At 38.7% G+C, this 24,626-nt stretch overlaps 1 long non-coding RNA gene across 2 annotated transcripts in view; it reads left to right on the top strand.

Annotated features, from left to right (window-relative positions):
- Positions 1 to 2,104: 2,104 nt before the first annotated feature.
- Positions 2,105 to 24,626, top strand: part of LOC146768334 (uncharacterized) — a 72,473-nt gene continuing 49,951 nt past the window's right edge. For both annotated transcript variants that reach the window (XR_014953386.1, XR_014953387.1), the window contains exon 1: positions 2,105 to 3,152. This is a non-coding gene — a long non-coding RNA (uncharacterized LOC146768334). The remainder of the gene's footprint in view (positions 3,153 to 24,626) is intronic.

Below are 24,626 nucleotides of genomic sequence, written 5' to 3'. Positions count from 1 at the left end.
GCGTTACCAAGCTTTGGCACAGGTTGCCCAGGGAAGTGTAGATGGGGCACTTGGTGACATGGTTTAGAAGTGAACTTGCCAGTGCTGGGTTAACAATTGGACTCAAGGTTCCTAAAGACCATCTCCAGCCTAAACAATTCTATGACTCTGTGTTCACTGTTAGCACTTGCTGTGTTTGACAAATCAGATGAAATGAACACACAAGTGTTTGGCAAGCCAAGCCTGGATCAAATGTTGCAGACAGATTTGGATCTTAGGCTATGCATTCTGAGGCTGGTACCTTCCATAGGCTGTGTCCTTGTGCTACAAAGGTGGCCACAGCTATCTTTTGGCTTTTATGTAAGTTCATTGCTCTTTCAGGCAGGTTGCCAGTGTAGGTCATTCTGTTGAAGTAGATTGCCAATAACAGCACCCTTGTTAAAATATGCAGTGAATTGGTTTATTCTAGTCAGTTAGCTGCATAATCAGGGTGGAAATGAGAGTAATAAATATACTTAAGTGTTTGGAAATGGCTTTCTTCCTGATGATTTTTCAGTGGGTGAAAATTAGGATTAATTCTAAAGGAGGAGAACTGACCTTAAAAACTCTATTACAATTGACCTTAGAGCTAACAATCTTTCAGTTACTGAAAAACATTTGCTAAAACTTAATTGAAAAGATCACTGAAACCTGACCCATGTTATAACAATACTGATATTTTTTTGCTCATGGTTTCTCTTCATTTATACAGGTGTGTTAAAACCAGAACAATGTCTATCACTTCCATAAGGGAAATGATGAGAATCCAAGAGGCAAAATTTTTGTGTTAGTATTTACCATTTCTTTTCTTCATGTTTTTTTTCCTTACTTCACTTGTCTAAAATACTCAGAGTCGCATGTTGATTTAGAGGTACAAAACACACATAATGAACCTCTTTTCTATTATGTCAAATCTGCAGGAAGCCCTGCTTATGCAGTTTAGAATTTTTAAGTGTTTTACTACATATTTTCTTTTTTTTTAATCAGACAAAAACACATCAAATTAGGCTCTGAGTGGTTCAAAATCTTGAAAGCTTATTCATCATAAAACAATTCAAATTAAGCATAATCTCCTCTTGATGTTTGTAATCTTTTATTGTTTGAATTCCCACTGAACTATATTTTAGGTATCATTTTTTTCTTGAACAAGTCCTGAAAACCTCTTATCTTGAAAGGTTTCTCATGTAAAAAGTTTCCCTGCAGTGAGGGATTTATGGAGCAGGGTTAAACTTAAAACATAATTTAAAATTTAAATCCATATCCACTTTAGCTTCATTAAAGCTCAGTCTGGCTGTGTATTTTGGTGCTTTTAGGTGCCTACAGTGTAGGTAAATGTTATTTTAAACAAAGTCAACTTGTCTTCTCCCATGGCAAAATAAAGGCCAGTGCATGCTGTTGCCATACAAGTAAACTAAGAATAGCTGAAAACTAGAAGATAAATTTTCAAACCTTATATCTAAAGATTAGAAGTGTACTGGGAGAGCCAGTGAGGTTTGTGTTGTCCTGTTCTGCTTGCATTAAATGCTTTCTCGATGTGGGCTTCTCTCTATGTCTGAGTAAGCCTTTTCATCATTTTGTCCCCTGAGCAGTAAACAGTAGATTATTCTAGGTCTGTAACATTTTAGGGAGCAGCAGTTGCAGGAACAAGAGTTGCTTCTGTGCAAGTGCTTTAAGCTTGTTGACTGCAGGGAAAAATTGCAAGCCAGGCTTCCTGCCACGTCTCCCAAACTCCACCCTGTAGGGGTTTTTCTCTGCAGTCATTTCACTGAAAACACACAGAAATCAGGAAGCTTTGTTAAAACTGATGTGGTGCCCTTTGCTTGGCATATGATGTAGGAGTCATGGACTAAGTGGCATGACAACAGTTCGTACACATTTTGTGGCCTGTTAACAGAGACTTGTAAATCCCTTGTTACCAGAAATAGTTAAGGTCCTATATTCCTTTTGTTTATAGCAGTATCAGCTCTGTGTTTCTTAGATACTTCTTTCCTTAATAAATTTTTCTAGCTTATTCCCATTTACATTTTTGTGACATATACATTTGTGTATGTTTATCTGCCTATGTAGAAATGCACACATGCAAATATGCATGTGTCTTTATAGAGGGCACACATAGGTACCCCAAAATCCAGCAGCATTTATTCACAAGAATTCATGTCTTGGTTAACGAATGTTCCTTTGGAGGAAAGTAATACATAGTAGTATGTAATATATAAAGGTATTCCACTGATAGCACAGACACTCTGTTGCTTCCAGAGTAAATCATAACTGCTATTTTATAGTGAACAACAACAGTTAAGGACAGGAAATTTAAAAGAAGGCAAAAGATACTTTAAAATATTGGGAAGATATCTGTGAAGAGGTTGCTAGTTGCGAATTATACTGGAGTCTGGACAGGCCAGCTAGTTGAACTCCCATGTCTGGGGACACGGCAGTGAACTCTTCTGTTTCTGCAGTACTTAAGGTTACAAAAAAGTACTTCAAATGTAATTTTTTCTTTTGAGTCCCTTATTAAATTATTCATATGCTTTCCCTTTTGCTTAATGGATCTGTGGAAGTGCAGTATTTCTACACTTAAGTATTCTGCTATGCTTTGAGACGGACAAGAAAGTTGGTTTGGGGCTCACATATATAGGAATAAACACGAGCTCTCGAGTGCAATATATGGCATACAAATTAATCTAAGTCTTCATGCAGACTCTTCTTGAGTGTGGACAAACATTCCCAAACTAGGCCTAGGTCTACTAAGTTTCAGGATTTGTAGAAACCTGGAGTGGTCAGTAAGTCAGAGTCTGAGAATGTTAACTCTCCAATTGTAGCTGAGAGGGCTCTGCGGTGCCTGGCCTGAGGCTCATCACTGCCTCTGGAGCCACCAAGGGTTCAGCTGCAGGAAGCAGGTGCTTCTTGTCAGCAGGCCTGAGAAAAGATGAGGGGGTTGCTGACCTAGCCTGCCTGGGGTAGAGACAGGATACTACTTGGATTGATGATCCTGATGCTTCCCTTCCAACTCAGAATGTTTTATGATTCTGCTGTGTGAAGGCTGAAAGCATAACTGGAAGGAAAGGCATGGTGGAAGCCCTTCTGCCTGGCTGAGGGAAGGCACTGCAAGTGGAGGTGTTACAGTTCTGTAAACTGTAGGTATTACTCCTTATCTGCAAGATATTCCTTCTCATTACCTCTAAGGCCTTAGCTTTAGATGATGTGGTTTTGGGCACTGCTGCTGTACAATGCTGTGGATCAGGAGGTAGAGAACAGGCAAAACATTCTGTAGACTCTTTGTTTGCCCTAACAAAAAACCTTGATGATCTGTGTTCCAAAAGTGATAAATGGTCTCCCTCTGTTGTAACTTAAGGTGCCTATTCCACTTGTCACTTCACTGCTGCCAGCAATTGTCAGCAAGATGGGAGAAGCTAAAAAACTGGGAACTCTTTATATCAAGGCACTTCACTGATTTTGACCATGCTTGAGAAGAGATGGTCATGCTGGGACTTGGCACCGGGCTTTCACAGCTAGGCTGCTTTGTTTTTAGAAGTAGCAATAGAAGCATAAGCAATGTTCTTGGTTGGTATAGCAAGGGAAGAGGCTGAAATGTAAAGTTAAGGTGGTCAGTCAGCTGTCTCCTTGCAGCTGTCAAAGAACAAGAAGATAGTGTAATAACTTTCTGTTTGTTTAAGCTCTGCTTTTTCAGTCTCTGAACTTTGGTTGTATAACATAGAACTTATACTCTAACCTGCTTTTATTCCCTCAGATTTCCCATGGGCAAGATCAGACTTTTTTTTTTTTTTTTTTTTTTTAAGTGTGTATTTTCATGACAGCTGCCAAACCATGATGTTCTCACTGGCAAGCAGAATCAGAGATAGAAAGGATATATGTAAGGCATGAATAACCCTAACAGCATTGTTACACTTTCTGTTTAGTGTGATATTGTGTTTGGGACTCTGAGTCCAAAGAAAAACGTGGAGAATCCAGAGCACAGTCAGCAAGGGAGACCTGGGAGATCTTGCTCTCAAGACCAAATTTAATCAGAAGACTGGCATATGAAAATTACAATGAGAGGAAATAACTGTTTTTTCTCTATGTCTGTACTGGGCACTTCAAGAAATAATGGGACCACATTGTAGCACAAGAGATTTTTCTAGGCTTAGGTGAGAAAAGTAACGACAAAGAGAGCTCAGTGGTAGATTAGGTTGCCCAGGAAAGGTATGACTGAGTCATTGGAGGCTTATAAGAGGAGATGAGGCAAAACTGTCATGAATGGTTTGTGTCTAGTGGTCTTCCCTGAGGCAGGGGTTTAGGCTTGAGTAAGCTCACAGATATTTTTTTTTATTTTTTGTGGTTCTCTGAATATTCAAGAAGTCCTATGTTGTTCTAATGCCTAGAGGAAGCAAGGCAGCAGACAAGCTGCCAGACCAGTAAAAGCACTGTAGGTTAGAGGCCTGATGCATTCCTAGCCTGTGGGGAGAGATGGGAGCAGGGAGCTCTGATGTTGCTGCTGCAGAACGCTGCCTGCACACCCTTTGTTTATGAGACATATTGAACCACACTGCTGCTGCATCTGGGGCTGTAGCTCAGCAGCCTTTCATCAGAGAGAGGGGAGGATATGAAGGGCAATGAGAAGAAGCAAATGAGCCGTCCCTTATCCTTTGCTGTTTCCTCTGTACCCACAGGAAAAAAGACACCACAAGTAATCAAATAAATGCAAAGTTAATTGTTACAATATTTACCAACTCTGTGTCTCATGTCCCCAGTTGGTATGGTAGCCTCTCAGGAATATACTGAAAGATTTAAAAATCCCCAACCAAATAAACAAGCAACTGATTCCAGTGATTTCTTTAGTGAAAGCTTCTGTAATTTATATTGCTCAGATTAACTTCTGTTAAGTTCCTCCATAAACTGGAGGTTTTCAGACTTTTCAAAATTTCATAATGTGTATGCTTTTTCCACTCTTCTATTCTGCTTGATATTGAGCCCATCTGAAAGAAAAAGTGTGCAGAAATGCATGGCAGAGTTTAATGGGTGAAGGTGTCTTGTGTGTGACGTGGATTAAGGTGTGTTTAAGAAACGCTGAATGTACTAGCAGACTTCCCCCAAACTCTTTGGCAAGTCTGTGGTAAGGAGAAAATACTCCTAATTATGTGAAGTGAGGCTTTGCTACAAAGAGGCTTGTTCATGAGAGCAGAGTAGCACAATATAGATGGGATTGTAGTGGTTCCCTAAATAGATGGATGTGTGAAGGCATAATTCATCAGGACTTTTTTGCCTAATGTAAGCAGTCCTTGGTGCCCTACCATGACTAAGGCTCTGGACTTTCCTGGGATGTGGCTAATTCTGGGGAAGCAGTGCCAGATGGATGCCCCTGAGGTAGTGAATTGAGTACTCGAATAGCTGTTGTGCATGAACAGCAGCATAGGTGAGCCACTCTAATCCCTCCCTCCCTTTTGAGATGGTCTTGGAGGATTGTTTTGAGCTTTAGGCCCATGGCTCACCTCAAGCTTTCTCAGATAAGCCATGCAGTACTACTGGCATGATATGATTGTCAGTGTATCTAAGAAAATAAGAAAATATCCATCTGTCATGCAAACTGTCTTTTTTTTTTTTTTTTTTGAGATAAAAATGGGTTTACTACTCTGGAGATTCCTGTGGGGAGATTAGTTTTACCCATTTCTGGGGATCTTTGAATATCAGAAGTTTGTTGTAAAGTTTTGTCTTTGGAAAAAATAAAAATTTAATGACAATTATAATGGAAACTTCTGTCAACATAGTGTCGGTAGCTATGAGTATTTGAAAGCCTTGAGCTCAACACACTGGGCTGAAATCAGAGGATTTTAATAACATCAGATTATTCTTATTTGCCTCTTTGTTCCTTCTTTTGAATCACGAAATGTATCTCTGTTGTGGCTTTGAACATTTATTAATCAGTATAAAGTTTGGTGCTGTTTATATAATTATTTCAAATGGAAGGAAATAAAAGCTTCTTGTTAATGTGTGAATCTTGATATCTTAATTTTGAGCAAATTGAACCTAGTGTCACTGAGAAGTTGCTGGCTGGTGCCATGCACATGCATTTCAAAGTGCTTGAGAGGAGTGGGCTGAGTGCTGTTGCATGTGCAGGTAATGTTTCCATCTTAACATTCCTGCAAATTCCCAAGAGCAATATGGATCAGGCTTTTCCCCTTTCTGTGTGATGGCTAGACATAATTAAGATCAAGAAATGCTAATTACATGTTTGTTTATTAAAGAATGGCTTAAAACTTCTGTAGATGAGACCATACATGTTTCTGTCCTCCTCATTTATCTGTCTGCTCTCTCAAGTCTCCAAGGCAGCATTATGAATTCTTTCAAGATTTCCTAAGCTCGTGTGCAGTGAGTGTGAGGCCCAGAAAGTTGGGAAGTTGCTCTCCTACAAATGTGGATAGTGCCAGGTGAGGGATTTGCCTTACCCCTTGGCTCTTGGAGCTGAGCAGAAGCAGACATACTGTGAAGTTCATCCTGTAGCAACAGAAGTGCAGCTCCAGTGGGTGAGGCTGGGTGGGGAGTTCTCCATGCCCGTGGACTCAGCAGTTATACTTTCATCTTGCTGGTTGGCTCAGTGTCTATAACCTCACTTTAGGAGCCGAGTATCTTGCCATACCTTTGACTGCTTGCCAGGTTGCGAGGTGTTTCTCAAAGTCTGGAGGAGGGTATTACCATCCGTAGCTGTCGTGCCATTTCCTGGAATAACTGTTATATTTTGTATCTTTATTGATTTTCCAAGGGAATGATTTGTGTTCAAGCCTTCTACTACTGGCATCAGGAGGCTGGTTTACTTTGTCTATTAGTCTTAGAAGATCTTACATTCTGTTAGAAGTCAAATAATGTGTTGGCTTAGCTCTCAGATCATGTGAACCCTTCATTGTGTGATCAGCTCTCAAAAGGATGAAAACAAATGGTTCTAAAAAATTCATAAGGATATTTACCCCTTCACCCCCTCAAACGGAGATAACGTTTGTCAATATATTTATAGTTTCTCATTTTGTTACTCTCTGAATATTGTCAAGAAAATTCACCCAGTTTTTAGTTCTATTGACTGTTCAGAAAAATCTCTATTCCTACTCTACCAAATTTAAGGATGTTTGCTTTATAGAGTGAATTGCAGATTTTACTTCTTTCTACTTTCTTCTTATCCCTTGACAAGTGAGCCACTGGCACATGTACAACACCGATTTTTTAGAATCAGTTGTTAAAGTAACATTAGTATCCACTTCCATGCTAGTACTTTGGAATTTGGAACATCCTAGCCTAAATGTGGGATTCAGTAAATTGGTAATCCATGTGTCTACTGCTAACAGTGAGGCTCAGTGAAAAATAGCAGCACTCTTGAAATTTTTCCTGGAGTTTTTCAGTAAACTCTGAACTGTTTTTTACTCAGGAAAAATATCTAAAACAGTCTTGTCTTTTGAAGAGAATTAAGTGAAAATGAAAGTAGCTAGGCCAAAAAATTTTTTTTCTGTTGGAATTGCTGTAATGATGCTTTCTTATTAGCCAGGTTTGCTTATGCTTGTATTAGCCATTGACTTGGCTTCCTAATGAGGCTGATACATCCCATGGTGTACCACAGTCCTGCAGCTTGCTTTTTTCTTTATTAGCTTAACTCATGGCATGAGTGGATGTGGCAACATCCTCTGCAATTACTTCTCAAGGTTTTGTGTACAACTTGCATTCAAAGAGCCTCAAAAAAACCCAGTACAGAAAATTACTGTACTTACACAGGTGTTCCCTGAGTAGGAGATGGATAGGGTTTTTTTGTCTGGTATTGCAGGAATGTAATTTTCAATTCAAGATTTTTGTGTATGCAAACTCTTTTTGTTTTTAACATGATCTTGTGTATGTTTAATCTACAGAGGTTATGCTGACAGGCTGTTTAGGAAATCTCTCACTAGTTTGTACACTAGGATACTGGCAATGGGAGAAAAACTTTGTAACGTCCAGGAGGAGAGATTTTAATCACCATCAGTAGTCTTCCGCTCTCTTAAGAAGATTTGAAAAGTCCTAAGGTGTTCTTCAGAAAACAAGCAATGGCTTTCAGTCCAGACAGATATTTCCAGCAGATGTAATTGCAAGGCTGAGTGTTGAAAACATGGTCATTCCAGCATATGAGGCTGACAGATGTTGTGGAATGGGTTGTTAAGGTTATTCTTTGGAGAGAAACTGAAGATGTGTTAGAGCTTGGATAAGATATTCAACCAGATTCTCGGGACAGAAGGTAATAATGCAATATAAATGCAGGCAAAGCCCTCTGCAGCAGACTAGAATTGTGGCAGCTGTCCTATGTCTGCAGTAGCACAAATCATGTATTGTATGCCTCGTTTCTACATCTGATATTTTTGAACTAGTACAGATGTGTAACAAAAATTTTTGAAGGCAAGAGGCTATGAATTACAGTTTAAATATTGACGTGGCAAATAGCAGCATTTTGTTAAATCAGAGAATAATTGGAGTAGTAGCAAAAATGCTTTCAGGGTTCTTGCATGGAAGAAGTGTTCCATTTTTATTTTCTTGACTTTAAGATCCTTGACTTTAATCAGAGGGAAAATTATTCCTGCTTGATGCTTTGGGTCAGGTGTGATGCATTTCAAAACATGAAGGTGTCTGATTTTCCTTCCTGATTTACATATATTTTAAAGAAAGCTGCAGAAATGCACTAAGATGTAGGGCTCCTTTGTTCTTAGGTTTTATTTCCAAGGTTAAATGTTCCACCTTCAGAAGGAGGAGGATGTCTGAAGCTCAAAAGAATGTCACAGGGCAGCTGATGGTTGAGGAAAAGAAGCAAGAGGAGTGGTTTGACAAGATGGTCACAGGTATAGGAGCAGTAAACAAGATTTATTTATTTATTTATTTAACCCTCTGAGCCACCTAACACTTTTTTCATCTAAATCTGGGCTATAAAAAGGTACTCAATGCAGTAATTCAAAAACTGTTTTGTGAGCCACATATGGCATTTAATCATGTATGGCTTACTAAAGCTCAAGAAATGCTTGTAACTCTTCTCTGCTGACTTCACAAGTAGTGCCATGCTCCTGTGGGTAGAATGCAGTATGAGGCATCAAGGAAATGTTCTTTAGTTACAATTCTTATTCAAAAATAGTTTTAAAAAAAATTAAAAGGATATAATCTGGTATGTGTTGTTCCTTTTTAAGTATGTAAAATATATTTATTGAAGTAAGGATTGGCAACTAGCTGACAAGAAAACCCTTGACTCCTTGTTTTTTCTGTCTCTTAAAATCTGCTCTTGCAGACATTTTGAATTCTATTTGCTGCTGTTGTGTGCAAAGTCTCATATGCAATGCATTCATTCTGTGCTATTCAGTAAGCTACAGTAAATCAATAAAAGGCCTTGTCATTAATAGAGTCTAGCATTCACAGTTACAAGAAATACATCAAGTCTCAGGTCACCTTTGAATGCCACTGATTGGTAGAAATCATGGATCAGAGAAGGAAAAAATCAGACATTTCTCTTAACTTTTAGAGGACAGAAAAACCTGCAAACTCTTTAAAAATGTGCAAACATTAGCTATATATCAGGTTTGAATATTTAGCAATCTTAATCTGTGCCTATTGGGTTGCATGTGTATATATGCATATAATGAGTTTGCTGCCAGAAAAATAAAACTTAAAAAAATAGAGATTTTTTTTTCTGTGGAGACTCTCTGCAGGTGGCTCCTTGCCATTTCATTAGTGTGAAGCCAACTCCATTTTTTTGTCTTGTTGTCAGCCTCTTTGCATTCTTGGTGTGTGGTTACTTTGAAGATAGCTATAATTGTGAGTATCCTCTGAGGTCAGCCTAAATCTTGTAGCATTGTGCTTCCCCAGTAGATTTATATTCATGCATTTCATCAGTTCTCTGCAGATGTAACATGTGAAGTCTTAGAAGGAATTTGGTGTTGTAAGTACAGCATTACTTTGAGCTAATAAACTTTGCCTCTCAACAAAGCTAATTGCCTTAGATAAAGCAGTTAACTGATAAGATTTCCTGGTGTCTGGTGCCTGAGCAAGCCTAGTCCCTGTTAATGCCAGCAGCTGAGCTTGCAGTGTAGTACAGTTAATACAGGAATAGCATCTTTGAGGGCCACAGTATTTAGCATTCCCTGGTTCTCAGCTGAATAAATTCACTTGACTGCTGAAATTAAAAGCTTGGCTCTTATGTCAAGGAGTTGTATTTTTCTTGCCCACCAGCATTCTTGAATAAGCCCTGTTTTTGTGCTCCAAAATGCAAGATGAGAAATGTCAGACTGAACCTACTGAATAAACAGAAGTGCTTTATGAACTAAAGGATATTTATCTATATCTATAGATATGTTTAAATGTGGGGGAGTGCTTTGGAGGACAAAATTATTCCAGAGTCGCCAATTTGTTTAGTAACTGAAGGTAATGTACCTAGTGTGCTAGGGTTCACCATAAAAAAGGTTAATTTATTTGCACTCTTAGAAGCAAATTTGGTCACGTACTACTTCTTGTTGTCATGCAACAACAGGAAAATTACAATGTTTTTGGTTTTTTAAGTGTTTTTAGATGGATGTACTAGGACTATTTGTTGCTGTCTCACTTTGCACTTCTTATCTGCTCTGACACCTAAAGGTCTTTACTGGTACCTAGTTTGTAGTTACACTTAGGAGAACTTAAAGGCTCCCATACCTACTACAGGTTGTGTAGGGTGCTCTGCTGTCAGCTCCTCATGTATCTTGTGCTGCTCTCTGAGGATGTGTGATTCCAGTCATTGTAACCCTCTGTTCGAAATGTCTGACTCGCTGCCTTCAGTGATTGCCATTTCTGTGCCTTCTTCATAATGATGAGAATGACTGAGGAATCTTTTGATTTTATTTATCCTTTTTTTTTCTATGGGATGAGTGAATAGAGTCCCCTTTTCCAAAACATTCACAAATAAGTTCTCAAGTAAATTTCACAATTCTTTTATTTGGCAAAGATTAAAATCCCAGTCTTTGTCAATGGGTAACATTATAAGTCACTCAGTTATCTAAATTGACTATCATACCTCAGGCATAACAAACTATGGTGGGGATAACCATGTTCATGTTATACCATCTTCAAATACCCTACCGTTTCTAGTTTTTTGGGGTTTTTTGCCAGCTGCAATGGCCAAGGGTAAACTCAATTCGTCTTTCGTCACCAAATGTCATCTAGTTCTCCTTTATTCACTATTTTATTGGTAAACTTATAGAGCTATTTTAGACCGATCAAGCACAGTTGTCCTAGTTAGAGGCTGACCTTGGTTGCATCCCATCTTACTGTAACCTGAGGTATGGTAGTGCTAAAGTTGCAGAAGGCATTGGTATGAGAGACATAAACTGATGTTTTGGAACAAGATGTTTTTATTCTAGGAAAGTCACTCTGAGAGGAAGATGGTTAGGCTGAAAAACTCAGAGGTTGTTTTTCAAAAAAACCTGTTTTCAGGAAATTTTATGTGACTTATTTTTCGACTTTTAATTACAAGTATTTAATTCTCAAACTTCAGACATTTTTTAACTCAGTTTCTTCTCTCTTGGTTCCTTACTGAACAGAGTTTAAATACAAGGTTTTAATAAGCAGGCTTGAATTATCTAATGGAGAAAAAAATAATATGTTTCTTGAATTTGTTCAATGCTGATTTGTCCTCATGATCCATTATAAAGGATGCAGAAAGATATTAACAGTGGAAGAGTTATAGTCACTACTTGCTGTGATATTCAAATTATTTTGACTTAGACAGTAGGGCAAAATTAAATTCCTTTCTCTGGCATTTGTAGTTTCACAAGAATGAAATGTTCATGAATCTTTATGGATTGTTTTTTTTTTTTCCTCTCTGTAATAGTGGGTTTTAAAAGCCATATATATGTGTTAGTATTTATGTCTTTCCAATAGAGTTATGATTTGCAGCAGCCTCTGTTAGTGGTAAAGTTTGCTTATAAAAGTAAGGAGAGTAGGAAGTCTTACTTTCCAGTCAATTATTACATTTATGTAAAACAATTCACTATCAATTGCATGACAAAAACCTGTGAGTCAGCATCTCTAACACTGACTTTGAAATATTCTTAAACTAAACTGGAGGATTGCATGCAGATAGTATGCTTAAAAATTAGATTTCAATATCAATTCTGTCCTATTGTTGTGTTCTGAGTACTTTAAGAATATCAAAGTTGTAATTTCTTTGGGTGATACCTTTCAAAGAAAAGCATTTGAGACCCCAGCATACTACTGAAGCATGCATTGTGAGGAGAGAGCAACCAATAACTTCTGGAGCTCTCTGTGCAGAGCTGTGATCCTCATTGTGAAGAGAACCTGAAGAGTCCCAGATAAATTTTCATTTTCTTTCCTCTCCACCTTGCTGCTAGTCACTTAGCAGATCAGCAGGATCTTTAACCTCACCTCTGCATTTTTCCTTGCTGCTTGTTTATCTTTGCAGGACTGGGCTGAGCTTTTCCCTTCTCCCTAGAATGCCAAGCATTCCTCCACTGCTTCTCTCTGGTGATGGTTTGAATTTCACCTCCTTCTGTCTTCTGTGTAGATGGTAAATAGCTTTGTGCACTGTTACTTCCCAGGCATTTTTGTAGGCCTTCATACATTTTTGTGGACATTTGTAGAAACAGCTTGCACACGAGGCAAAGTAGCTGTCCCTGAGCAGCTGGGTATTTATGACCCATTAACATGTGCTGAGTTTTGAGACTTTGTCAAATGATGATACAGAGCTGGAGTACTGATCATGAGGGAGGTATTTGCTGCCTCAGTGCTTAGCACTTCAATGCAATTTTTTATTGCTTTGATGTTATATTTAGTGGTGTGTTGGGAAGTGTTTTGTGCTTACAGAATCAGGCTCTTTGTGCTGCTATTTTATGCAGTATGTCTGGCTGGAAATTCTCTTCTTCTCTGTGTTAGCTGATTCTCCATCAAAGAAAACTGTTGTTTTGGGTTTTTTTTTATGTTTCAGAAAACAAGCTGGTCACAGCTGTGCAGCTGTGTTACTTAGGGTAACTGTCTGTAACCAGAGCCTTGGACAGCTTGAAGTTCTAGTCTGCACTGCTACCAAATAGGGAGGGAGGAAAAAGAGTACAGCATCTGCAGATGAAGGAACTGAAGGGGTAGGGTCACTCACATGACTTTTCCAAGGGTAGAAAGCTGATCAAGGAAGAGATGACCTAATGCCAACATAGACATTACCTTTTATGTAAATTGGTCAAGTCAAAATATTTACTTTTTTGATGCTTTTCTAAACTATTTAGCTATAAATGGCAATTACTCTTCACGTAATGAACTCATCTGAAAAGTCACCCTGTGTATTTTCTGATGACCTCTGTAGTTTTTTCTTAAGCAAGTATTTTAAAATTATGTTTGGGGTTGAGGAGGTGAACAGTGGAAGAAATAAAAATGTGTTCATCAAACATACTACTAATTTTGAAAAAGTAGAATTGCATTTATTTTAAATAACAGATGTGTAAGATTTTGCTTCTCTCTGCTGCCTGTCAAATTTGGGTGACTTGTCATTTATCCAGGGTGCAACTTTTCGCAGAGAAAACAGTAATTGGGAGTTCTTTAGAGTTGGATCTGAGAAAGGCAGACAGGTGTTGGGGAGAATTTAGGTCAGACAGATACATTAATAAAACAGAGATGCTTTTTAGCCTAGTAAGGAAGAGGAGGAACAGATGGAGATCCTGGAGATAAAATGTCAGAGCACAAAGGTAAAATGAGTGTGTCAGACTAGAATCTAAAAGAAAATGACTGTCATTGTCTGTACACCTATGTGAGAATCTAGAAAGTGAGAAGAGATTAACTCCTTTGTCCATTGTTACTGAGGCATGGCAGAATGACAGGAATTGATGGACATCTGTGGTTCCTTACTGCTGAGTGCACATAAGATTAATTGGACCTGAGTGGGAGCTGTTCAATTATTCTACAGAACCAAGAAAGGAGATGTGTGTCTGGCTCATTGCTCTTTGTTTAAATGCACTCTCATGTGGTCATTCTTGCCTTGTGATGTGTGCATCCAGAGAAGCAGGGTTGAGTTTTCAGCCTTGGTTTTGCACCTTTTGAATTTTGCAGTGCTGGCTTCATGTTCAGTTAATACAGATTTGCTGGTTTTCAGTGGGTTTGTAATGAATGTGCTGTGCAGATGGCTATGTGGGAAAGCCTAAGAAAAAGTACAGGAATGCAAGATTTTCTGCTCTTTTGTGGGTAATCTGTTCTGTTATGTAACAGGTTGTTGACAGTTTGCTTAATCAGTATTTCATTTTTACAGGGAGGCACTCTACCTCTGCCCAGGAGTTTAATAAAGATGTTTGTGTTGTGAGACTTTTGTCATCCTAGCAGGACAGAGTTTTCCTTTTACTGTATGAATTTGGGAAAAGTAGTTATGGTAGAAGATACTCCAGGGCAGGAGATGATAATTAAGGGGAGATGCTGTCTTGTACTTTTTTTTTCAGAAGCATCACATACTTTATTGCTTCATAATAGAGACATACAAAAATAATTTATTTATATCCCTGTTGAATGGGGCATTCTGTAAAACTGTTTGTATCTTTTATAGCAGGTCAAAAAAACTTTACCATAAGAAATAAAGCAAAAAAGGAAAATAATCTGATGCCTCCAGATGCATGAGAAAACCATATTGTGCTGTTTTCCCTTGATACATGAGGCTGGTGATTTCTTAGGGCTAATTAATATTCATGTCTTCAGTTCTTAAAAACAAATGAAAAAAAGGTCCCCAAATAATGCTTGGCTGGAACTATAGATAAGTGTGTCTATCACTATCTGAAACAGTCCACTATCCTTTCAGACATTTGAATAGTCTCCAAACACTGTCACTGCACATGGGAGAAAGGTCCTGCTGAGTACTATCACTCCTTGTTTATCTCTCCAGTTGGAAATAATTAATGTGTGGTTTGTACCTAACCTAGCAGCATGTTTCTGGCAGAGTGGGGAGGGAGCCTGATATTATATAATTGAAAAACTGTGAAACAGGCATGGTACTTTTCAGATAGCTGTTCTCTCTTGCTTTCCTAATACTGAGGGGTAAAAATGGGAGTCATGGAATCCAAGTCACTAAAGTAGCAGATCACTGGAGCATCTTGTAGACCCACAACTTCCTCAGAGTGTGTGACAGGGAAGGACGAGTAATTCTTTTGGCAATCAGAAGAATTGTAAATAAAAGTACAGTTTATTTGGAGGCTGCAGGAAATGTGTTAGAGTAGAGTATCATCACTCTCCATGGATTCCTCAGTGAAACAAATTGAAATACAGCACTGGAAACGGTGGATGGGAAGGAAGAGGAAAAAGAAACCAGGTTGAAGCTATTGTCTGTCCCATGATCATCCATGCCATCTGAGAATAAGTATTCTTGGAATTATAAGCTAATAGCAACTAGTATTGGCTTGTGCAAGGCAGCTTGTGATGAGAACCCAGAGCACCTTCCAAGCCTTGTATGTTGAGAGAGTGGGTCCTGCAGAGAAATTTCATGGGCAGCTTGGCACAGCAAAGGCAGTGTGCAGCCATTTTCCTAAACACTGAGTAATAAGATGTAATCCATGTAGAAAAAATGTCAGTATTGATGCTTGTGTGATACTTGAGATGATGCTGGTAACTGACATGAGTTCTGGACTCTGCTGTAAGGTGATCTTCATGTGTCTGTATGAAAATGGGGCAGCTACACAATGCATAGCAGTATATAGCAGGGTGGATTCTTTCTTAATCTCTGAAATTCAAAGAAGGTGGAGGCTTGATGGCAAAAAGAAAAATAAGAAAAACTTTATTATTGCATTATTAATATACACATTCAGCTGTAAAGAGTGATTTGCTGAGCACTAACTCAGTTTCTGGGTACTGTGTGAGTAAGACAACAGCCACTGGCAAATAGGTTGATGCCTCCAGGTAGCTATTAAAATATGAAATATTACCTTAAAGGTTTGGGGGTTTTTTATTGTAATTGAAGCATGATTTCCAGACAGCTTTTAATTTGGACATCAACAAGAATGTTTGAAATTAAGTGGGATCTCTTTGTATATTAAACAGTCTTGATAGCAGTATTAATGCTAAATAATATTTAAAAAGCTCATCTGTTTTAATGTGTCCATAAGAAAATGAAAGCACTAATAATTTCTAATTACAGTTTTAACTTACTGATGATGATTGTAAAACTTATGTGGCTCTAAACAAAACACGTTAGCTACTAATGCAGTTTTCCTCTCTTCAAATCCCTGAGAAATCCTTTGCATCAAATGAGGGTATTTTTATTCATATACTAGTGCATGACTTGACATGAATTTTAAGAAAAGTAAAATATTTTTGCAGGTCTGTACTGTATACTGGGTAGTAAGCTCCTGGCAGACACAAGGAATGAAATACGAACAGGACCTTTAGCAAGAACTAGCCTGTCTTCTGGAGTTGAATTATTTTTGCCATTCAGTAGGAAATAAGCCTACTTCTGTGTCTACCTGAGAAAAACTTGTGCACAGTGCATGGCCATTGACTCCTTCAGAAAAGCAGGTTTTGGTTATCTGTGTGTGAAACAAAAAAGAATGGCTTTGCAACATGTGTAAAGGATACTGAATGGGTCCTCCAGAGAAGGCAATAGCCCGCATTTATCCAAAAACAAGAGCAAGAGGCAGTGTATACACTATGGAAAAGAGAGATGTAGCATTTCAGAAGCAGAGCTTGTATGTTGATAGGACCCTGTCAAGATGGCAGCCTCAGATGTCCTGAGGAAAAGAAAGGGAAAAGTCATCAGTTTTTATGTACAGATCATTGCAGCAGGATCACTCTACTTAAATGAAAGGCTTTAAAAGTGTTTCATGCTCTTTCCTTTAATATTATTCGTTTTTTGTGCATGTAAATGTGTGATATCAGATAATGTAATTCAATGTCTGCTTTAGTGTACCAGTTATTTTTCAGAAGAGAGTTATTCTTTTGAGAATGTTAGAGAATCTCCCAGAAGGGAGGTTTTATTGTCCCTTAAACAGATATCTTTTGATTGGCGTGATTTTTTTTTAGTTGTGCAGGCAACCCATGCTAGAAAGGAGGGCTGGTAGCAATGTTCCTTCTAAAGGCCAGTGTAGGTTAGAAAAGGCTGAGGAGGGAGGTCACTGACTTCCTGTTTCAGTGAACCAGAGGTTTGTGACCACCTCTGAGTGCACTCTGTTTGGACCAGTGGTGGTGACCAAAAGGTTGCAATTACAATTAGGATGAAATTCTTGTCCTGTTTCCTATGCTCTGCCATGACATGTTCTCTGCAACTTCTAATCTAACACAAGAGGAGAGGAGAAGGAGGAAGGGTGTGAGCAATGCTGATAAGTGCCTGCAATTACTTTTTCAGTTTAAATCCCATCTGGAACTTGATTAATATGCCCCTTCTAGTGTAGTGTGAAGTGCAGCTTGTTCACAGTGTTATCTTTTCACACAGTTTTTCATTAACATGTTGTGTCTGACTCTTAACAACCAGGATGTTTTAATGAAAGGTTCCTGGATGCATATGCAGAGAGAGGCTATTTCGAATAGTGTGTAGCAACCATGAAATTAATTTTAATAGTTTGTAGTTTTAGGTAAGTATAACCTAACCAAATAAAAGAACTGAAGTACCCTAGTATTTTGATTCAGAGAAGCCCGATAATGTATCCTATGTTGAAGAAATTGATTGACGGGATTCCACAGAAGGGCATGGTATCAGGATTGGATTGATTGCCAAAAAAATTGGCAACTGAAGTTTTGTCTTGACTTCGTGATTAAAGGGAAAAGTCAATACTAGATTTGGTTACACTTAGGAGAGGAAAATGGAGGTAAGTCCACAATTTTTTAGGGTGTTAAAATGTGGTTTTAGTAAGTACTTGAGACTTGAGATGTTTGTTTGTTTAACTGTGCATCTCTTAATTTAATACTGACTATCAATAGCTTGTCATCTGATGCTTAGAAATACATCACTGCAAATACAACACAAGTGAGTCTTCTCATTTTCAGTGCAGATGAAATTTTCATTCCATGAAATTGCATACCAGTGTCTAGAATGCACAAAACATGGGTTCAGTCTTTCCTATAACAGGATGGGAAGAGGGAGGTTTTTTTGTTGAAAATCCTAATTTAAAGACAAGTTTAAGAGCTGGTATCATCAGAGGTACTCTGAAGATTTTTTCCTTTACTTTGATTCTTTACTTAGTTTCAACTACATTCAACACACTTTATTTAGACTGGTTTGTTGCAAGTTTGTACTATATGTCCCTTAAGTGTAAGAGCATTTTCTTCCTATCTATTTGGAGCGTGTGTTTCCACAATTGTGAAATGTTTTATTTGTGGGCAATGAAGACTTTTGCAACCAGCTCTAGAAGCATGATAAGTACAGTGCTGCAGTTGCACTGTAGCACTGGAGAGGTCCATCCTCAGACATTGAGTCATTCAGATCTGCCACACATCACTGGATCCTTGTGAGGAGTCTGTATACAAGTCCTTCAAGGCTATGCAGCATTTAGGTTAAGATGGTTCTAATTAATATTTTTAAACATAGAGGTAATAGCTTTTTCTGGAGAATGCAGTTGGTTCCTCTTAGGATTTTTAAAAAATGTCTGGGGGCTTCATCATGCCTCATAGCTGGGTGGCTGGTTGTGGGAAGGCAGCTGTCATGTCAGTGCAGTTTGGAGCTGCCTGTGTGCATTTGAGCAGCATCACTAATGGGCTTCTGCTGTTTCCACAAGCAGAGAATGAGGCACTTCATGAACAAACTTCTGAGCTCTGGGAGAAGTTTCTTCCTCTGCAGTAGTAAGTCTGGTTGAGTACAGACTTTATTTTTCAGAGGTTGTTTTCTGAGGGCTGAACTAGTGAATTAGCACATTGCCCTTCTTGGACTCTAGCTGCTGATTGTTACTTTGTCCAGATGCTTTGGGATTGATATGTCTAGGATTGCTAATGTGGTCAGTCTAAATGCACTTTTATTTTAATTTTTCATTAAGTGGACATTTTAATTCTCAGTTTCAGATTTGATACCTCAGCTTTCTGAAGGATTCACATGGTTTTATTTTAATCAATAACTACATATTCCATAAAGGTGCTACCTGTGAATCATTTGCCATTCTGGGTGTGAGGTACAGGGAGCACATGATGTTGATCCCTGTGCAGAGGGGCCAGCAAATGAAATTTCTGTTTAAATTTATAACAAAAACTTAATCTCTAAATCATGCATCTTTATTCCTGATGAGCATACTTCAAAAGTGCCAGCAAACAATGGCTCCTAAATTCCCCAATGGCTTCTGAGACTCCTTGCAAGGTCAGCTGCAATGGTCTTGGGTAAGTGCCTTTCTAGCCTAAGATCCTTCTGATGGGTGTTTCTGCTGGCAACATTTCAGATCTCCTTCTTGCTTTCTCTCTTATATAGCTCTGTTTCTTTAAAATCTGACAGAAGAATCTTCCCCCTTCCAGGCTCAGTCTTTAAGTAGTCCCTTGGCTCAGGCTGGCCCAAAGCAGCTGGGAGCTACACCTGTAAGGAAACAGAACTGCTCGATCTGCAGGCACACGTGGGATGCAGATGGGACTATTATGGTGCTTGTAACTCCTAACAAACTGTAGTGGAAATGCTTTTTTTCTCCACCTGTCAATTTGACCTCATCTGAGGTTATGTTTGGGTAGCTGGGATCACAGCCATAAATGCAGACCATCCTTGCTGAATCTCAGGATCTCTTCTTGAGAGCATCAGAGTGCTGGATCTTCTAGCAAACTGTATTCTTGGGTTTTTTTCCTTAATAGAAATAATAAATAAATAATAATAAAACATACTGTATCCTGGCCTGTGTTCACAAGAAGTGACTTGTTTTGGCTAAAATTTCCATTAAATAAAATAAAAATGTTGAACTCTGGCATGGAAAATTTCAACTTGAACAGCTTGTCAAAGCTGCAAGTAATGAAAACAGGGAGTTCTCATGGAAATGCCTGGCAATTTTAATAGTTGGCAGCACTGTCAGTCACACCTATTGTAACAGCAATATTGTCAAGTGTTTCCTGATTTATTATGTGCCATTGGGATGGTGACCTGTTTGGCCAAATAGTTTAATAAATAACTCTTGGGCAATTGACATAGGTGACCAATACTGGGACATATTTGAACACTTCTGAATAACAGATTTATAGCGAAACAGGCCTGGTGATTATGTGGGTAATAGAAAAGAAAAAGTACATATTGATGGATTGTGTTCAAACTGTGTTTTAGAGAGTGCCCTTGGGCTCAGCACTCCAAGTTATTTTATTTGCTTTGACCTTTGCGTAGATGTTAGAACTGTTGACTAACCTCCTTGTGCTGACAATGTCATTAGGTATTTTGAGGAGGCTTCTGCAAATGCAGACATATTCTTACATTATTCAAAATGCCTTGAAAGCTACAGACTTTCGTGGAATATCAACATGACGACCTTTGCTTCTAATAGCAAAGGAAATCTCATTACAGAGTGCAGTATAACTTTGGTTTGACTCAATGTTGTGTTTGACTCAATGTTGTGTTTCTTTCTAAAAAAAGAACCAAAAAGCAACCCGCTCAAAATGCCATTCAGTCCATAAGGCTAAGGTATTTTTTCCTATGGTTTTATGATAGTTTTCTTATTGCTGTGAGAAGTGTGTTTCGGAGAATGTAGAAAGCATTTGTAACAGAGGACTAAAAATGCTTCCAGTTCTGTAGGCGTCCCTTGTGTTCCCTGTGTGTTTGGTAATTGCTAACCTAACATAGATTAGCATGGATATATTGCTAGGTGTTGCTAACCTGGCATAGAAAAGCTGGCCTAAAGCCAGAAAGCATAATTAGTCACCTCCACTGCCTATGAAGCCCTTTCTCAGGGCTTGCTCTGATGTTATGCCCTGGGCCACAGATGTGCCAACTGTTTAGGAGCCCGTCTGTGTTTGTAAGATCATTGATAGACTGAAACATTATGTTTACTCCTGTCTGGATATTTGACCAGCTCTGTAATTTTTTAAAATTATCAGCACCCCCCAAAACATCTAAGGTTTTAGAGTCTCAGGATATTTTAGAGTATAATAAAGGATGTTTGATTGTGGAGTTGAGGACACTGAGGGTCAGCCTATGAGCAGCACCACAGTTTTAGAAGCCCTTATTTTCAGCCACTGACAGGTCTGTACTGTTAATGAGGAAGTAGCCTTTGGATTATCTTGCTTGTAGCCCCAGAAAGTGTAGTTGAACTTGTTGCCTCAGTTACTGGTGCTTGCATCACAGGCCACATTTGATAAGGCACTATGGGATAAAAATCACAAGAGTCCCTTTATTTTCCCTATGTCTGTTTGACTTTTTGTGCTGTTGGGAGCAAAAACCGGTATCAATGCTGAAGAACCAAAAGTACAGGTTGCCTTTTCCAGCTTCCAAAACTTTTTTCATTGAGCAGCTATGTAGAGTGCATTTATCCTGTACCCACCACTGCAAGGCTTCTTCTCTTACTATCTTTTGAAACCTGCTGGGGTGGTTCAGATACTCTGAAATAACAAATACAACTGTAGCACCAATAGACTATTATTTTGATAACATTTTATCCCTTCCCAGTAATTATTTCATAGTTCACTGTGCCAGCCAAAAGAGAACCTGCTTCTTGACATAAATACATGTTTATCAATGTGCATCTCTCTCATAATGACAAGAGTGGTCTCTCTGATATGCTGGGAAGGAAGAAACAGACTAACTTGAAAGGGATATAGATTTTAGAATTAAATGGCCTTTTTAGCTAAGAGTTCCTTGAAAGGATTTGATGCATGTGACAAAAAATCCAAAGCAATAATAACAAAACCACCAACAACAAAAATCCAAACAAACAAAAAACCCCAAACCCCAAAAAAATCCTGGAATCCTCTAACATTTTGAAAGGATATTTAGGCATTTGATATTATTCACTTCTTTGTGTTTCTCTTTATATCATGTGTATTTCTAGAAAGAACAGCTTGGAATCGGTCACAGCCCATGGATGTGTCTGGGAGCCAGGTGAAACAGTCTTACAGGTTGACCAATTATCCCTCTTTGTGAGACACTTCTGGCTTCCCCTGGTTCCCTAGGGTTAAATTTAATTCTGAAATAAATGGATGCAATTTGAATAGGTTGTAAACTGCATTCTGTTTTCCTTGCTTCTCTATGGCAGTCAAGCAGAGATGATAGTTTCCTGATAGCTTCTGTTGGGAGAGCCACAGGGATTTTCAGCTCTGAAACAGATTGTATTTTTCCTGATGATATTCCCAATTGCAGGGAGGAATACCTCATAGCCCCCCAGTATGAGGCAGTCTGGAGGAGGAATATTTTGATTTTTTTCTAATTAATTTTTGCCTTTATGTTGGCAAAGCAAACTCTATGAATACCTGAAAGCTTATTTAGGTGTATTCATGCCCTTAAGATCTGCTTAAATGGGACTAAAATGAAATGCTTTAATTTAGTAGCTACCAGTAAGAGGAATATCTTTTGAAGATGCTTGAAAGTGTATTGAAAAATTAGTTCCTAAAATGTTTTCCCTCTAACATTTACACAAGCACTGATCAACTGTTGATGGGACTAGACTGAAACTCATTTCTTTTGCCTTGTCTCTTCTCTCTCAGAAAAGACCTGACAGAAGAGGCAGATCTCAAACTCTTATAAACATGTCAGGGATTCTTGGCCTTTGGGTGAATTGGCTAAGAAAAAAAACCCAAAACAATCTGGGACCAGAGGGAAGGGGAAGTGCTGTGTTGCAGGAAGCAGCTGTGACAATCACTGTTTCTGGCTCACATGGAATGTCCCAGCCACTGTAAAGTCATATCTCGGGATCTTTTGTGAGGTCAGTATCTTACAAGATGCTGTTGATTTTTTTAACCTGCAAAGAAGATGGGGGAGTGACACACTTTTGCTGGCAGGACTGGCAGTGCTTGGACAATTTGTTCTCCTGTCTGGGAAGCCCAATGGCTGCCAACATTCACTGTGATGCTGCTTAGTTGCTCCGCACTAAGGGCTATAGGAAGACTTTTATCCTCTTCTTCCTCATTCTTCTCATCATAGTATTTTTAGTACCCTCACATAGTTACAGATTGATCTTTATCTCTCTCTCACCCTCACTGCTGCACTTCTGTGCAGCCCTGTTCTACAAAGGTCTTCTCAAAGAGGAAAAATGGCCCATTTTTTCTCTTCATGTTCAGTTCTTAGTCTCTGTGAACAGAGAACCAAACGAAAATTAATGTTACTTTCTTGTTGCAAAAACACTGATCTTGAAGACAGTTAGCACAATATTTATGCTGGATTGGCTTAAAGGTAAGTGACATTGTATGAGAGAACTATGTTGGACACAGGCATTTATGTAGCAGCCAGTGAGGGTCCTGGGCTGTTGCTACTGCTTGAGTTTTGAGCCCATGATTGGGCTTTAATGGAACTAACCTCATGCTGTGAAATAGTGTTTTAAGGGTGTTGAAATACTTTAGATCTGAGTACGGAGATTGTAATTGTGTAGCTGTATTTTGGATCAAGATGAAAGAGAAAAGTAGTTTTTTACTGTCACCTGTTACTGGATGTTGGCTCTCCGAGGTGCTGCTTGACTGAGCTCTTGTGCAAAGTCAGGGTTTATGCATGAGTGTGGGTAAAAGTCAAAAAGTATTGTCAGAAAATATTGTTGACACCCTGGGGACTCTGGATGCGCACAATTTTAAATGGGGCAGATATGTGTGAAGATGTTAATCTGAAATAATTCTATTATGCTGCTTGGCTGATGAGTTCATTCACAAAGAGGCACGAAACCAGAGACAGTGGTGGGGAGCACTGAACTTTATTAATTTTCTCCGAGGGAAAAAAACTGAACAGAACTGGGGCAATTATGTTTTGCCCTCTGTTTTCAATGAGAGTAATGTAGGAAGAAATGCATCCTTCCCAAGGAGAACAAAAGATTAGAGGTAATAAGCATACAAAAATAACAGAGAGAGAGAGAATAAAAAGGTTGACCTTGCCTGGAAAGTCCAGGGCAGGCCAACAGGAAGACACAAGCAAGATGACAGAGCAGCACGGCCGCTTTGCTTTACCCTCTGACCTGGTGGGTCTGAACATGAGTGAGGTGGGAAGCCTTCAGCAGAAAAATTATAATCTGCTCAGAGAATCCTGGGCTACCATCAGAAAGGAACTGACACAAGCCCAAAGTGACAAGTGGCCCAAAAATGGAGTGTATTTTCTTTCTTCTTGACCTGTATTTCTCATGTTAACTAAAAAGCAGCCTTAGTTATGGAACTAATGAGTAGAGTCAACTTGAGTAAATACTTAAAACACAATTCCAGGCTTGAAATGCTGTGCAGAGCACCTAGATAATAGAGAATAATAACTTCTAGATTGGAGAGGCAGCACCTGCCCTGCAAGGTCAAGGCTGTTGGGTAAAAGCCTTCATGAAAAACTGTGTGCCTGTCAAAATGAAGGGAGTAAAATACAAGTTCTCCAAGCCAACTCTATATTTTCAAGCTCAGTCAAGTAATTCTACATTTTCTGTGTTCAAAATGTCTGTTTACTGGATTGGGCTGAATCTCTTTGAATTGTTTCAGATAAATGGTAATTTGATAAGTATTGTCATAAACTGGCAGCATAGCATATTTGACAGTGGAGCTATTTTATGCTGAAAGCAGATTGGTTT

This window comes from Lonchura striata, chromosome 2, assembly GCF_050655825.1.
Source record: "Lonchura striata isolate lonStrDom1 chromosome 2, ASM5065582v1, whole genome shotgun sequence".
NCBI classification, from domain to species: Eukaryota; Metazoa; Chordata; class Aves; order Passeriformes; family Estrildidae; genus Lonchura; species Lonchura striata.
Note: the sequence above shows the minus strand (reverse complement) of the source record. Positions and strands in the feature narration are given on the sequence as shown.